We start from the raw sequence: 13,497 nt of genomic DNA on the forward strand, positions 1-13,497 counted from the left end.
GAAAGTGCGAGAAAGATGAGTTGATTGGTGTTTAGATAGAGGCTACGTTTGTAATTCGGAAAGAGGGGATGAGAATGGTAAATTGATTGATGGGCATGGTTTGTGGGGTGATATATGAGTGTCGAGATAGGGTTGAGGACGTTTGGGTATGTTGATTGTGGGCCAGGTTTGAGGTTAGGTGCGGTGGGAGGTGTAAATTAGATCTCATTATTTTTTTAAAAAAATCTTGTAAAGTAAGAATAATATTGAGAAGGTTTTAGATGGCTGGTCACGCGACGAGGCGAGTGCAGGGATGTGTAGTTATGTGTAGTTAAAGGGCCGTGTAATGTCATGTGAGGAGCAATGCGCAGTGTGCTACAGTGTCACAGGAGGTAAAGACATGTGCTGCTATGATGTGTCTAGCGTATGGAGGCTGTGCTTTGATAATTATGCTACGTTGATATAAAGTTGACTTTCACCCATGTTCGGTGGTAGCGGCTCGGGGTTGTGACGGATTGTGGTCCTGGATGGACGTATGTGTGTGCTTTGACCGCTGACAAGCGCGTTGACCACGCCAACCCACGCTTGCGGAAGCCGAGCAGGGGCTGTGCGAGGTCTGAAATCAGACGGATGGGCGACTTCACGATCCTGTGGGCAGGGTGCGGAGTGGAGGGTACCTGCACACGTCTGCTGAGTTATTTTGCGAACGGACCTGCAGGCTCTGCTATGCGTTATTAGGATAGTTTACGAGTACTGAGCGTATCTACACATCTGTGTGAGGAATTATTTAGTAGCAGTTTGCTATAGTGTGTAGTGAAATTATGATTGGGTGCGTGTCTGTGGGCTGTGCAACATGGCCCAGGGCACATCTGGGATTGGTGTTTTGTGATAGCATGATAGATACACTGTATGGCTAAATAAATTGTTCGAAAAAATAAATAGAGTGTTCTCAATGATTACATGCGCCTGCAGCGCAGATCAGAGCGATTGTTTTTCCGTCACCATCTCGGTTGCATGTGAGTAGTAAATGTTTTCCCGGTCGCGTTAATTGTGTGTGTCAACGAGCTATGAGCTATTCTGAGAATAAATGTGAAGGCAGGTCCAGACCTGAGACGCCGGCGGTATACATGAGAAGGACAATGCAGCTTTCAAACGTGTCGGCTGTCACGAGCGCTCGGAAGCTGAACTTGGCTGGAGACTCTGGAACCCCCTTCCCAGCCAACCGCATGCATGTGAGACCTGCCTTGGAGCGTAATCTAAGGCGCATAGGCGATATCAATTTCTCCGGTGTTAGGTGCGAATGCGACTGTGTTGAGGTCATGTTTGGAGGAGGCCGAGCAGAGACTTTCGGTCGGTTTGGCAGCTTGAAACGTCCCCTTAGAACAATTGTATATGACTGTGCTTAAACTGACACACAATATTTTTAGCGCAACGCAATCTGACTATCAAAGATCCCTGCAAAAGAATGGCCCTGAGTAATATTGATTGTGCACCCGCACAGTCACAACAGATGGCTGCTGGCCATCTCTACAAGGACTACAGTGGGTCTGCATCTATGGTGGCCCACCAATACCATACTCTCTACCAGGACTACAGTGGGCCTGTCCACAATTTACTTCCCTGAGCAGCACAGCGCAGTCTGATCTGTTTTTGCGCAAAAACTGCAATCTGCTCAGACTGTGAGTGAGTAACAAATAAATGGACAAATTTATCTGTAGAGGAGTTAGAGGTCTAGATTGAAATGAATATCTTGGTGGGTGAGGTTGTGTTGCCACGTGTAGTGCACTACTGGAGTTCAGAAACTGCCTTACATATCGAATCCTACGAGAAGCAAAAGTATCAAAAAGATATGTCGCAAATACATAAAGTACACTCGTTCCTCCTTCCATCAGCCTACGCACTGAAATTATTGCGGAAAATTAGCAGTTGTTTGGCTATTTGGACGTAAATGTTTTGCATTATTTACAAGCGGTTCGCATGTCTGGAGGCTGTGCTATGAGTTCTTTTAACTGTTTACAATTAGAAAGCGTGTGTCTAGAACATTATAAATGAGTTATGTAGGAGTGTTTTGCAGGTCTGTATGATGTGGGACATGTCGGTGTGATACATATACTACATTCCTAAATAAAGTAAGTTCGTTCCTCCATCCATTGACCTGGTGCAGGGTGAGTCCATTTACCAGCAACATGTAGGAAGAGGTTGAGTGCTGGTGGCTTAGTTTGAAACAATTTTCTTAGGTTGGTGGCGCAAGTGCAAGCGAGCTTTTTTCACTGACAGATTTCAAACTTGGCGCTGGTTCCTGGGAGGAGGAGGTGGCGGTCTGGTCCTCGAAAAGTAGTTGAAATTAGGAAGTTGAACACGTTTGCATACGTATATGAAATTGTAAATTTAATTATTTAATATAGCAGGCTGGTGAGAGTGAATTAGCGAGCGTTCTCGCGACGAGCAAACGCGCTGTTATACGGTCATGGTGGATTCCACTGTCGGTCAAACTCTGGTGCCAAACGTATCCTTTGTCTGGCACGCGGTTGACAGGTTCCAGCATTAAGTGCTCGCGGGCGCGGAAAAATGTTTACGTAGTCGGACTCTGAGGTGACCGCGACTGACCGTTTGTGGCGGGACCCTGAGGCGCCGCTCGCCGCCTACCTGGCGTGCTGGCTGTGGGGGTGTGCGGGCACCGCTGGTCGCTTGACGTCAGCCGGTCAGGGAGCTGCCGATGGAGCGGGCTCAGCCGGCCGTGTGTGCGTCAGCTGAGCTCTGGAGTTTCGCTGTGTGAGCATGGAGAAGTCAGTTGGGACACACCAGCACGACCGTAATGTCTGAAATAAAGAGTCATTTTCCAGGTATCTACAGAAGACTATGTCCGTCGCGTGTATGGAGGGTGTGTGACGTAAGCAGGGCAGCGGCGCAGCGATTGTACAGTTATTACGCGCGTGCAAGAGCAAGTCAATTAGCAGGCGTTCTAGTGCGGTCCAAACGTGCTGTTATATAGTCATGGAGGATTGCACTGTCGAGCAAACTTTGCCGCCAAAAGTGTAGCACTGCGTTCTCGCTCACACAGGGACACGTGGTGGATGGTGAGCAGTCGGCATCGACAGGTTTGAACGTGGCGCCGGAAGTGTTGCAGGGAAACGGCCGACCGTTGTGTGATTCAGCTCCGAGGCAGACAATTTTGGCGGCAAACGTGCAGAGGCGATGAATACACGTGGTGAGCGGACAAAGGCCGCTGTGATGTCAAACTCGGCAAGTTCCAGTGTGTCCAGCGAAAACATGTTTACGACGTGGGAGCGATCGCTGGGCTGGCCCCCCGCGCTAGTGGCCGGCCGCCTCACGTGACAGGCGTAGGCAGTGTCTCCGTGCGCTGGCCAGGGGGTGGCGAAGATTTGAACTAAGTCAGTTGGAGCGCTGACGTCGTGGTGATCGCACTGCGATATCAAAGATGTGTGTGCTGACTGTGTTGGAGAACAAGTGATGACCGTACTGCTTGAAATAAAGTCTTCAGTCCCTTCCCCACTGCAAAATCAAAGGACATGAATTGTGTTACTATAAGTGCAGTTTATTATTTGACGCGATTATGATAGGCTACCAGTGATAAAAGATAAGTGATGGAGAAAGCTCATACATGTGATCAATTATGGTGTTGGGATTTGAACTTGTGATAGATTTTTGTTATGGATGTAAGGAAAATGGCTATCTCACTGAGAAAATCGGACATCTTGAATAAATAATAAATGATAATAATAGATAGAAGTACAGTTTTCGAGAGAATATCGTATTGGAATTTAAATTTGGCGCAATTTTCTAGTGGAGGTAGGCCTATAATAATAAATGATAATGATTGATAATAAATGATAATGAATGTTAATAAATGACAATGAATGATAATGAATGTTAATAAATAATAATGAATAATAATAAACAAAAGTAAAGTTTTAGTGCCATTATCATGTTGGAATTTGAATTTGGAGAGAATTTTCTAGTGGAGGCAGGTCAGTAATAATAAATGATAATAAATGGTAATGAATGATAATGAATGTTACTGAATGATAATCAACAATAAAAAGACAAGTATGGTCTTTACATGCATTATCCTGTTGCAATTCAAACTTCCCGCCATTTTTGCCTCTGGAGGCTTAGATTAGTGGATGTAGCACATTTGGACTATTTTCCGTCAAAATTCTAACTTCCCGCCATTTTTCCTTGAGGTTAGGTTAGTGGACGTAGCACAATTAGACTATTCTCCCGCCAAAATCCGTCATCTTGGATGACGTCATGCGATGTTGCCAAGTCTACATGCCGCCATCTTGGATGACGTCATCGCCACCATCTTGATTAAATTTTCAACAATGCAACAAGCTGGCACAGTCTTAGTCCCCCTACTGACGAGGAGGTCCTAATGAGTAGCCTGGACGTTCACCTGCCTCGACGCTTCCCATTTTATTTTCCTGTAAGGAACGCTAAAAGAAAAATTTACATGCATGTACCTACAACCCCTGTAAATATGCAGCAGCGAAATTTCACTGAATATGAAAATATTAGGGAAGAGACACTAAGAGATGTAGCAGTGCCTTTCAGAAATAGAGTTTCAACGTGTATTGCAACAAACGGGCACTGTTCCGAACATTTACCTCAGTAAAACATGAAGATTTGTGAGTGGCAAGGGGACGCAGCTAAGACAAGCATGGTAATGGTCAGAGGCATGGGGCTCACCTAAAACAAGCACCTTGAAGGTGAGAGGCATGGGGACTCACATTGAAAAGGCGCCCCTACGTCCAAGTCGTTGTTCTTGAGTACCGCTAAATGTAGTCGTCACTGTATTGATAAACAAACCAATGAACTGTCCCAAAAAATTTCCACTTCGGCGCCATTTGTGAAGGAAATTTGTGATTAGATCCTATGGGACCAAACTGCTGAGGTCATCGGTCCCTGTCGGCAGTAGTGGCCGAGCGGTTCTAGGCGCTACAGTCTGGAACCGCGCGACCGTTACGGTCGCACTTTCTAACCCTGCCTCGGATTTGGATGTGTGTGATGTCCTTAGGTTGGTTAGGATTAAGTAGTTCTACGTTCTAGGGGACTGATGACCTCAGAAGTTAAGTCCCACAGTGCTCAGAGCCATTTGAACCATTCATCGGTCCCTAGGCTTACACACTACTTAATTTAACTTATGCTAAGGACAACACACACATCCTTGACCGAGGGAGGACTCGGACCTCCGCCGGGGGGGGGGGGGAGGGGGGGGGAGCCGCGCGAATTGTGGCAAGGCGCCCCAGACCGCGTGGCTACTTCGCTCGGCACCTGTGAAAATAATTACACCAATAATGTGGTGGGCACCGTAATACTTTATGGTCTGGAGAGTCACGTTGGTTTGTTATAAAATACCGGTGTCACATTACAGAATGTAAGAATGCCGCCTGTCTACCCTCTTGGTATCTGTTGGTTAATTTCATGAGACACTATCGTGTTTCAACGAAGTTTAACTCACTTTGCTTTGTGTCGATCACAACGGCATCAATCATGCAACGATAAAATTGTTCCATACAAAACCTAAGTATTTTTTCCCAGAGAAACCAAATCTGCAATAAAAACTGGGGTTCGGCTTAAGCTAATGCAATTTACCACCATATGATGAAACAAGGCCCATTCTTTCTGAAGAAGATATTTTTAGAAATATCGAAACCTAGGTCAAGGGCTACATAAACCTTTGGTTTCCAATTGCTTCACTGAATTTTTCAACCTCTTCAAACTATGGATTCATATTGAAGATTTCAAAGTTGAATCCCTTCCCACCCCCTGGGGGTGGGGCAGGGGTGTCGAGTGTAGTGTTATTGGATGTTCCCCTTCGAAACGAAAACTGTTATATTAATTTTTATAATCCGAAGTGTAGAGTCCTAGCCGTATGGAGAGGCCGTGCGGTTCTAGGCGCTACAGTCTGGAGCCGAGCAACCGCTACGGTCGCAGGTTCGAATCCTACCTCTGGCATGGATGTGTGCGGTGTCATTAGGTTAGTTAGGTTTAATTAGTTTAAGTTATAGGCGACTGATGACCTCAGAAGTTAAGTCGCATAGTGCTCAGAGACATTTGAACCTTTTTTTTTTTTTTTTGTAGAGTCCTATATATCTCCGAAAACAGTTTTAACCACCTCATTCTATATATATCCATGTGTGCATGACTAGCAGGAAATAATTGGTAAAGATCTCCAGCTGACAAATTGCTATTAATAGTTTACTTTTATCATTTGCAGGCGTGGAAGTCAATTACGCATCGAAGTGTCATACGGTGTGGTAGGTGCAAATTTACTAGGAAAATTATCTTTTTCTGACTCAGGAGACGTTTACCCTGGTAGTTTTTGAGTTTTATTTTGAAGAACCGTCTCATGGAGTATCTTTCTCATGGAGTATCTTTCCGTGCTGCGAGGTGGATGGTTAAAACCATTTATATGTTGGCAAATTCTATATGCCTTGGGAAATTTGAATTGCGACCAGAACAACCGACTGCATTTTGTTCTGTTCCTATTCTGCTCGCCGCTATATATGTGCAACCATGATGCTATGCCGCTTTAGAAGCCAAAGCCCTGTATTTTGATTTGGGAATTTTCAAAACTTTATACGTTTGTATTGTTTCCGATAACGACGTCCTTTGTTTGGCTTCACAAAAATTCAAATATCATTTGTGGTTTCTATTGCTTTAATAGTTCCTACACTTAATCGTAAAAGAGAACCAACGCACGAAGGTACGTAAAGATTGAAGTAGGAATCGATCAAATTGATTACGTCTAATAGGATTTAACTGCTCGTTTCTAATAGAATAAGGGTATATATATATACAATTTGATGTAAGTGGCAAGCTCCTTAATGAAAATTCTTCACGGTGGTCTGTAAATGAAGATGTCAAAGCTCTACACCTAGTTATCCGATTGATACAGGCGTCAGGTTCATGTAACACAGTAATAAATAATTTAAAAAGAAACAGGGAACAGGAACTGTTATCTACTTTTGGTTCTGTCTATCCCCACAAGGTTCCAGGGGATAAAAAGATTATGGAAGAATAAGTGCGTTTAACAGAAAATGTGATTTTAGAAAACAGAAGGTTTATTGCTTGTATTATAAGTTAATACATAAATTAATTGTTAATAACTAAGTTGAAATTATAAAGTTTTTAGGTAAAATAGTACTTCTCAACAATATATTTTCAGATAAAACTAAATACGATTTTAAGCTATTCTACAATTTTTCAATTGGAGGGGCATGCCTTTCGTCTTTTCCAACTGAATCTAAATCGCAAACAAGTTAATTATTTGTGCAAAGCGATCAAAATAGGGGTAGCACAAAATAACAGCCAAACTTGAGAGATGTGACGATAAGCGTTATTGAAAGAAATGCGAAAATCGAAAGCCTTATGTAAACTTCCTTACACTACAACCCAAAAAAATGATTAATTGTTCTCTTAAAAACCGCTCGGTTAGACCAAACAGAAGAAACCTAAATAATCTACAGAAAAAAAGAAAAAATAAACTTGTTTTGCAATAAGTATATGTCCTACAGTTGATCAAAACGACAAAGAGGTAAATGGATTTCTTTGTTTCCTGCCTGAGAAAATGTACGTATTTCGAACAACTTAATTTTTATGTAAGTTATATAATTATAAAAAAAAGTGAAGATGGAACGTGGAATGTGTGGCTAATCGACAAAGAACGACACGGGCCGCGACTTAGGTGAACAGTGAACAACCGTCATTTAGAACTCGTTCCTTGGCCCTTCAGTTCACTTTAGTGAACACTTCCTTTGAACCCCTTCGCTTGTGGACCGCCTACCTCCACCTGTTACACTCGTATGTTAGAATGCACATAAATTTAAGACCTCCAACCGCTTGCAGATCTTAAAAGTACATATACACTGAGGTGACTCGGCTGCAATCTATAAGTCACAGTTAGGTGGGATTATCCAAAAGTTAACAGTTCTTTGATGTACTGTTATAGTTATAAATATATAATCAGCAGGAACAGGAGAAGACACCACACAGGAACGTAAACAGCGGTTGCAACGAAGCAGCCGATAGTATTACGTGACAAGGAAACTATTTTCCGATTTTCTTGCTGTAAGCAATAGAAGCTTATTTATCTCTCAAAAAATACTGCATGATTATGAAACAAAGCTACATGAACTCCTGGTTCAAATGGCTCTGAGCACTATGCGACTTGGCTTCTAAGGTCATCAGTCGCCTAGAACTTAGAACTAATTAAACCTAACTAACCTAACAACATGACACACATCCAGGCCCGAAGCAGGATTCGAACCTGCGACCGTAGCGGTCGCTCGGTTCCAGACTGCAGCGCCCAGAACCGTACGGCCACTCCGCCCGGCGAACTCCTGGAGTTAGATTTCGATACAGGTTTTCCTTTTCCTTTAAAATCATTAAAAACAATGTTTTTCGCATTTGCGCGTTTTCTTCACTATTGTGTAACGTTCTCTTCACTTCTATGTATTATACCCTTCATTTGATTTTGAAGAAACTGGCCCACAAAACTGATTTCTGTCGCGTCTTATAGTTTTATATCTCAGTTCGATGGTGAAGTGTCTATTTTTTCGAAACTGGTCAGAGTTACTGCAATTTCCTATTACCCTGCAGCGTAAAATTTGAATGGTTTTCATTGGAAAATGTGGTCACTGGCTACTTTACGTTTGTTTCATTTCAGGTGATAAGTTGCTGTGTACTAAATGTAGTTACAATCTAAATTGTTTTTAAGGCTACAATGAAAGCCACATCTTACTTCAATATGGAGAAAAAAGAAGTTAAAGAATGTTGAGCACGCTGCCTAATGACGTCAAGCACAGGTAACTTGCAGTTTAGCCGTGAACAGTTTGTGCTTGTAAATTCACGGTACGCTAATTATTGACTGTGATTTATTGTTGTAGACACTACTTATTCTTGTTACATAATATATTAGCGCAAAAGTATAGGTCTGGGCACCATGTAAAACATTTTCATAAACTAATTTTAAATGCAGCCTACTGTGTTCAGTTAAAGTGATACTTAAGTTAATTGTAAAAAAAAAGAGCTGACTGACTGCGAGTATCTTAGAATCAGCTGCGTTAGGTATAGATATGCCTGTTACGGACATACGAAAATTGTGGCGGACCAAGAGTCAAACGCAGATTCCCGCTTACTACGAACGGTAACGTTAGCAAATGCGGCTATCGTCTCACGCCAGTTTATTTCCAGTTAATTTCAGACGGCTGTCATCCAATTATGTAAGTAAATGTGTTACTTCAAGGTTGAAAAAATGAATGAAAATTCCAGCACTGATATAGACACTGCAACTCGTGCAGTGTGTCACGTAAGAGCTGTTTCTGTAGGAAATAATGTTGATTTATGAGATCACACTCCCAGAAAAGAAGAATTAAGAAGTAAAATAAAATTGTCGCAACGAAAAAACCGATGTTTGCAACACAAAGTACCTTAACTGTCATCTGAAGCTAAAAGCAGTAGCAGTTTACAGCTTGCCCACGTGAACATTTTAACTAAAGTTTTATGACAATTTGTTTCATTACAGTCTCCTTTCGTCAAAATTTTCTTTTAGTATGTTATATTACTTCAGTTTCGTAAGAATGCCTGCTTCGAGCCGTAGTAGTAAGCAGCTAACGATTTGCCGATTACTGGGTTTCAACATGCCATTGAGCACAACGCTTGACTTCATACAAATCAAAGGAGCTGCCAGTATACTGCCTGTTCTGGGTATATCGTGTCCGACGTCCTTTTGCCCGTCAAAGTGCAGCAACTCATCGTGGCAATAGACGCAAAAAGTCATTGGAAGTCCCCTGCAGTAACATTGACCCATGCTGCCTCTATGGCCGTCCATAACTGCGAAAGTATTGCCGGTGCTCGATTTTGTGGCCGAACTGATCATTCGATAATATTCCATAATCTTCGATGGGACTCGGGAGATGTGTGTGGTCAAATCACTCGCCCGGAGTGTCCAGAAACCGGTCGCGAACAATTGTAGAACGGTGATATGACGCGTTGTCATCCATAAAGTCCATCATTGTTTGAGTACATGAGGTCCATGAATGGCGGCAAATGGCCTCCAAGCAGCCGAAAATAAACATTTCCAGTCAATAATCGGTTCATTGGATCAGAGAACCCAATCCATTCCATGTAAACACAACCCACACATAATGGAGTCACCAAAGCTCCACAGTGCCTTGTGACAATCTCCATACACGGCTTCGTGAGGTCTGTGCCACACTGGAACCCTACCGCCAGCTTTTACGACTGAAATCGGGATTCCAGTTGTCTAGCATCCTACCAATTTGGTCGCTGTAGGTGATGTAATGCTGTCAGCAAAGGCACTCACTTTGGTCGTCTGTTGCCATAGCCCATTAACGCCAAATTTGATCGCACTGTTCTAACTGATACGTTCTTCGTATGCCCCACATTGGTATCTGCGGTTGTTCTACGCAGTGTTGCTTGTCTGTTAGCACTGACAACCCTACGAAGCGGCATTCTTCTTGGTCGTTAAGTGAACGCCATCGGCCATTGCACTGTTCTTGGTGAGAGGCAATGCCTGAAATTTGGTATTCGCGGCAAACTCTTGACACTGTGGATCTCGAAATATTGAATTCCCGAACGATTTCCGAAATGGAATGTCCCACGCGTCTAGCTCCAAGTTTCTGAAAATAAAAAAGTGTGTAATTCCCGTCAAGCGGCCGTAATCACATCTGAAACCTTTCACATGAATCATCTGACTGTAAAAGACAGCTCCACCAACGCACTGCCCTTTCATAATACCTCGTGTACGCGATACTACCAAAAATGGCTCTGAGCACTATGGGACTTAACATCTAAAGTCAACAGTCCCGTAGACTTAGAACTACTTAAACCTAACTAACCTAAGGACATCACACACATCCATGCCCGAGGCAGGATTCGAACCTGCGACCGTAGCAGCAGCGCGGTTCCTGACTGAATCGCCTAGAACCGCTCGGCCACAGCGGCCTGTACGAGACTACCACCATGTCTATACGTGCATATCGCTGTCCCACATTTTTGTCCCTTAGTGTAAATTAATGAGCTTTCGAAGAACGGGGGAGACGGAGGTAAGACAAGGTCTCTATCATAGATCACTTTAAAATCTTCAAGGTGGAAAAGACGTTTACACTACGGTAGACTGTACTTTTACGGGTGTTGTCGCACTTAATCTTAAGTTACAGCAGATGGTCGACTGCAGAAGAGCACCGACTGAACGAATGGAACTATACTGTTCAAACGAGCATGTCTAGTATTCTTGTGTGTACCTCTTATATCCTTATAAAAACATTTGCTTTACTACAGTATTTTATTGACTTAATAACAACTTACACGTTACGCTATTATCAACGAATCTACGATAAAACGAGTATCCATGAGAAATTTTTGATAATACCGAAATAGTAAGTATACCATGACAAGGGAAGAAAACTTAACACTTCCGCAAACGTATAACGCAGTGTTTTGTGGATAATAAACAGCGGAACGTATTTCTCTAACATATATAGATACATAATATCTCGCCATCCTTAATATCATAAAGTGATAGAGCAAACTACACTACTGGCCATTAAAACTGCTACACCACGAAGATGACGTGCTACAGACGCGAATTTTAACCGACAGGCAAAAGATGCTGTGATATGCAAATGATTAGCTTATCAGAGCATTCACACAAGGTTGGCGCCGGTAATGTCACCTACAACGTGCTGCCATGAGGAAATTTTCCAACCGATTTCTCATACACAAATAGCAGTTGACCGGCGTTGCCTGGTGAAACGTCGTTGTGATGCCTCGTGTAAGGAGGAGAAATGCGTACCATTACGTTTCCGACTTTGATAAAGGTAGGATTGTAGCCTATCGCGATTGCGGTTTATCGTATCGCGACACTGCTGCTCGCGTTGGTCGAGATCCAATGAGTGTTAGCAGAATATGGAATCGGTGAGTTCCGGAGGGTAATACGGAACGCCGTGCTCGATCCCAACGGCCTCATATCACTTGCAGTCGAGATGACAGGCATCTTATCCGCAGGCCTGTAACGGATCTTGCAGCCGCGTCTCAATCCCTGAGTCAACAAATGGGGACGTTAGCAAGACAACAACAATCTGCACGAACAGTTCGACGACGTTTGCAGCAGCATGGACTATCAGCTCGGAGACCATGGCTGCGGCTACCCTTGAGGCTGCATCACAGACAGGAACGCCTGCTATGGTGTACTCAACGACGAACCTGGGTGCACGAATGGCAAAACGTCATTTTTCGGATGAATCCAGGTTCTGTTTACAGCATCATGATGGTCGCATCCATGTTTGGCGACTTCGCGGTGAACGCACATTGGAAGCGTGTATTCGTCATCGCTATACTGGCGTATCACCCGGCGTGATGGTATGGGGTGCCATTGATTACACTTCTCGGTCACGTCTTGCTCGCATTGACGGCACTTTGAACAGTGAACGTTACATTTCAGATGTGTTATGACCCGTGGCTCTACCCTTCATTGGATCCCTGCGAAACTCTACATTTCAGCAGGATAATGCACGACCGCATGTTGCAGGTCTTGTACAGGCCTTTCTGGATACAGAAAATGTTCGACTGCTCTCCTGGCCAGCACATTCTCCAGATCTCTCACAAATTGAAAACGTCTGGTCAATGGTGGCCGAGCAACTGGCTCGTCACAAAACGCCAGTCACTACTCTTGTTGAACTGTGGTATCGTGTTGAAGCTGCATGGGCAGCTGTATCTGTACACGCCATCCAAGTTCTGTTTGACTCAATACCCAGGAGTACCAAGGCCGTTATTATGGTTATTACGGCCAGATGTGGTTGTTCTGGGTACTGATTTCTCAGGATCTATGCACCAAAATTGCGTGAAAATGTAACTACATGTCAGTTCTTGTATAATATGTTTGTCCAATGAATACCTGTTTATCATCTGCATTTATTCTTGGTGTAGCAATTTTAATGGCCAGTAGTGTAAATGTACTCACGAAAGCTTTCATTAAGGAAGATTGCCAGATGCTCCTCAAGCACTGTGGTTATATTATCCGATATTTGGCATTAAAAAAGTAATTCTCATTACGTTATCATCCTACAGCGCTGGGTAATAAATTTGATATATAATTTTTTGATATAATGAATTAAGAAATATTGCTTAAGGCTAACTGTAAAAGGTTGGATATGTATTTTCGGAACTAGATGGCGCTGATGTAGTACGATCTCTGCACTATTAGCGTTTAGTGTTTGGGAAGTTTAGTCAATCACAGATCATCATCATTTTCATACAAAAAATGGGTATTAAGGAATATACAGGTATAGATATGGTCAGATATGAGTGTTGTGCGCCGGCCGCGGTGGTCTAGCGGTTCTGGCGCTGCAGTCTGGAACCGCGGGACTGCTACGGTCGCAGGTTCGAATCCTGCCTCGGGCATGGGTGTGTGTGATGTCCTTAGGTTAGTTAGGTTTAAGTAGTTCTAAGTTCTAGGGGACTTATGACCTA

Source organism: Schistocerca cancellata, chromosome 3, assembly GCF_023864275.1.
Source record: "Schistocerca cancellata isolate TAMUIC-IGC-003103 chromosome 3, iqSchCanc2.1, whole genome shotgun sequence".
NCBI classification, from domain to species: Eukaryota; Metazoa; Arthropoda; class Insecta; order Orthoptera; family Acrididae; genus Schistocerca; species Schistocerca cancellata.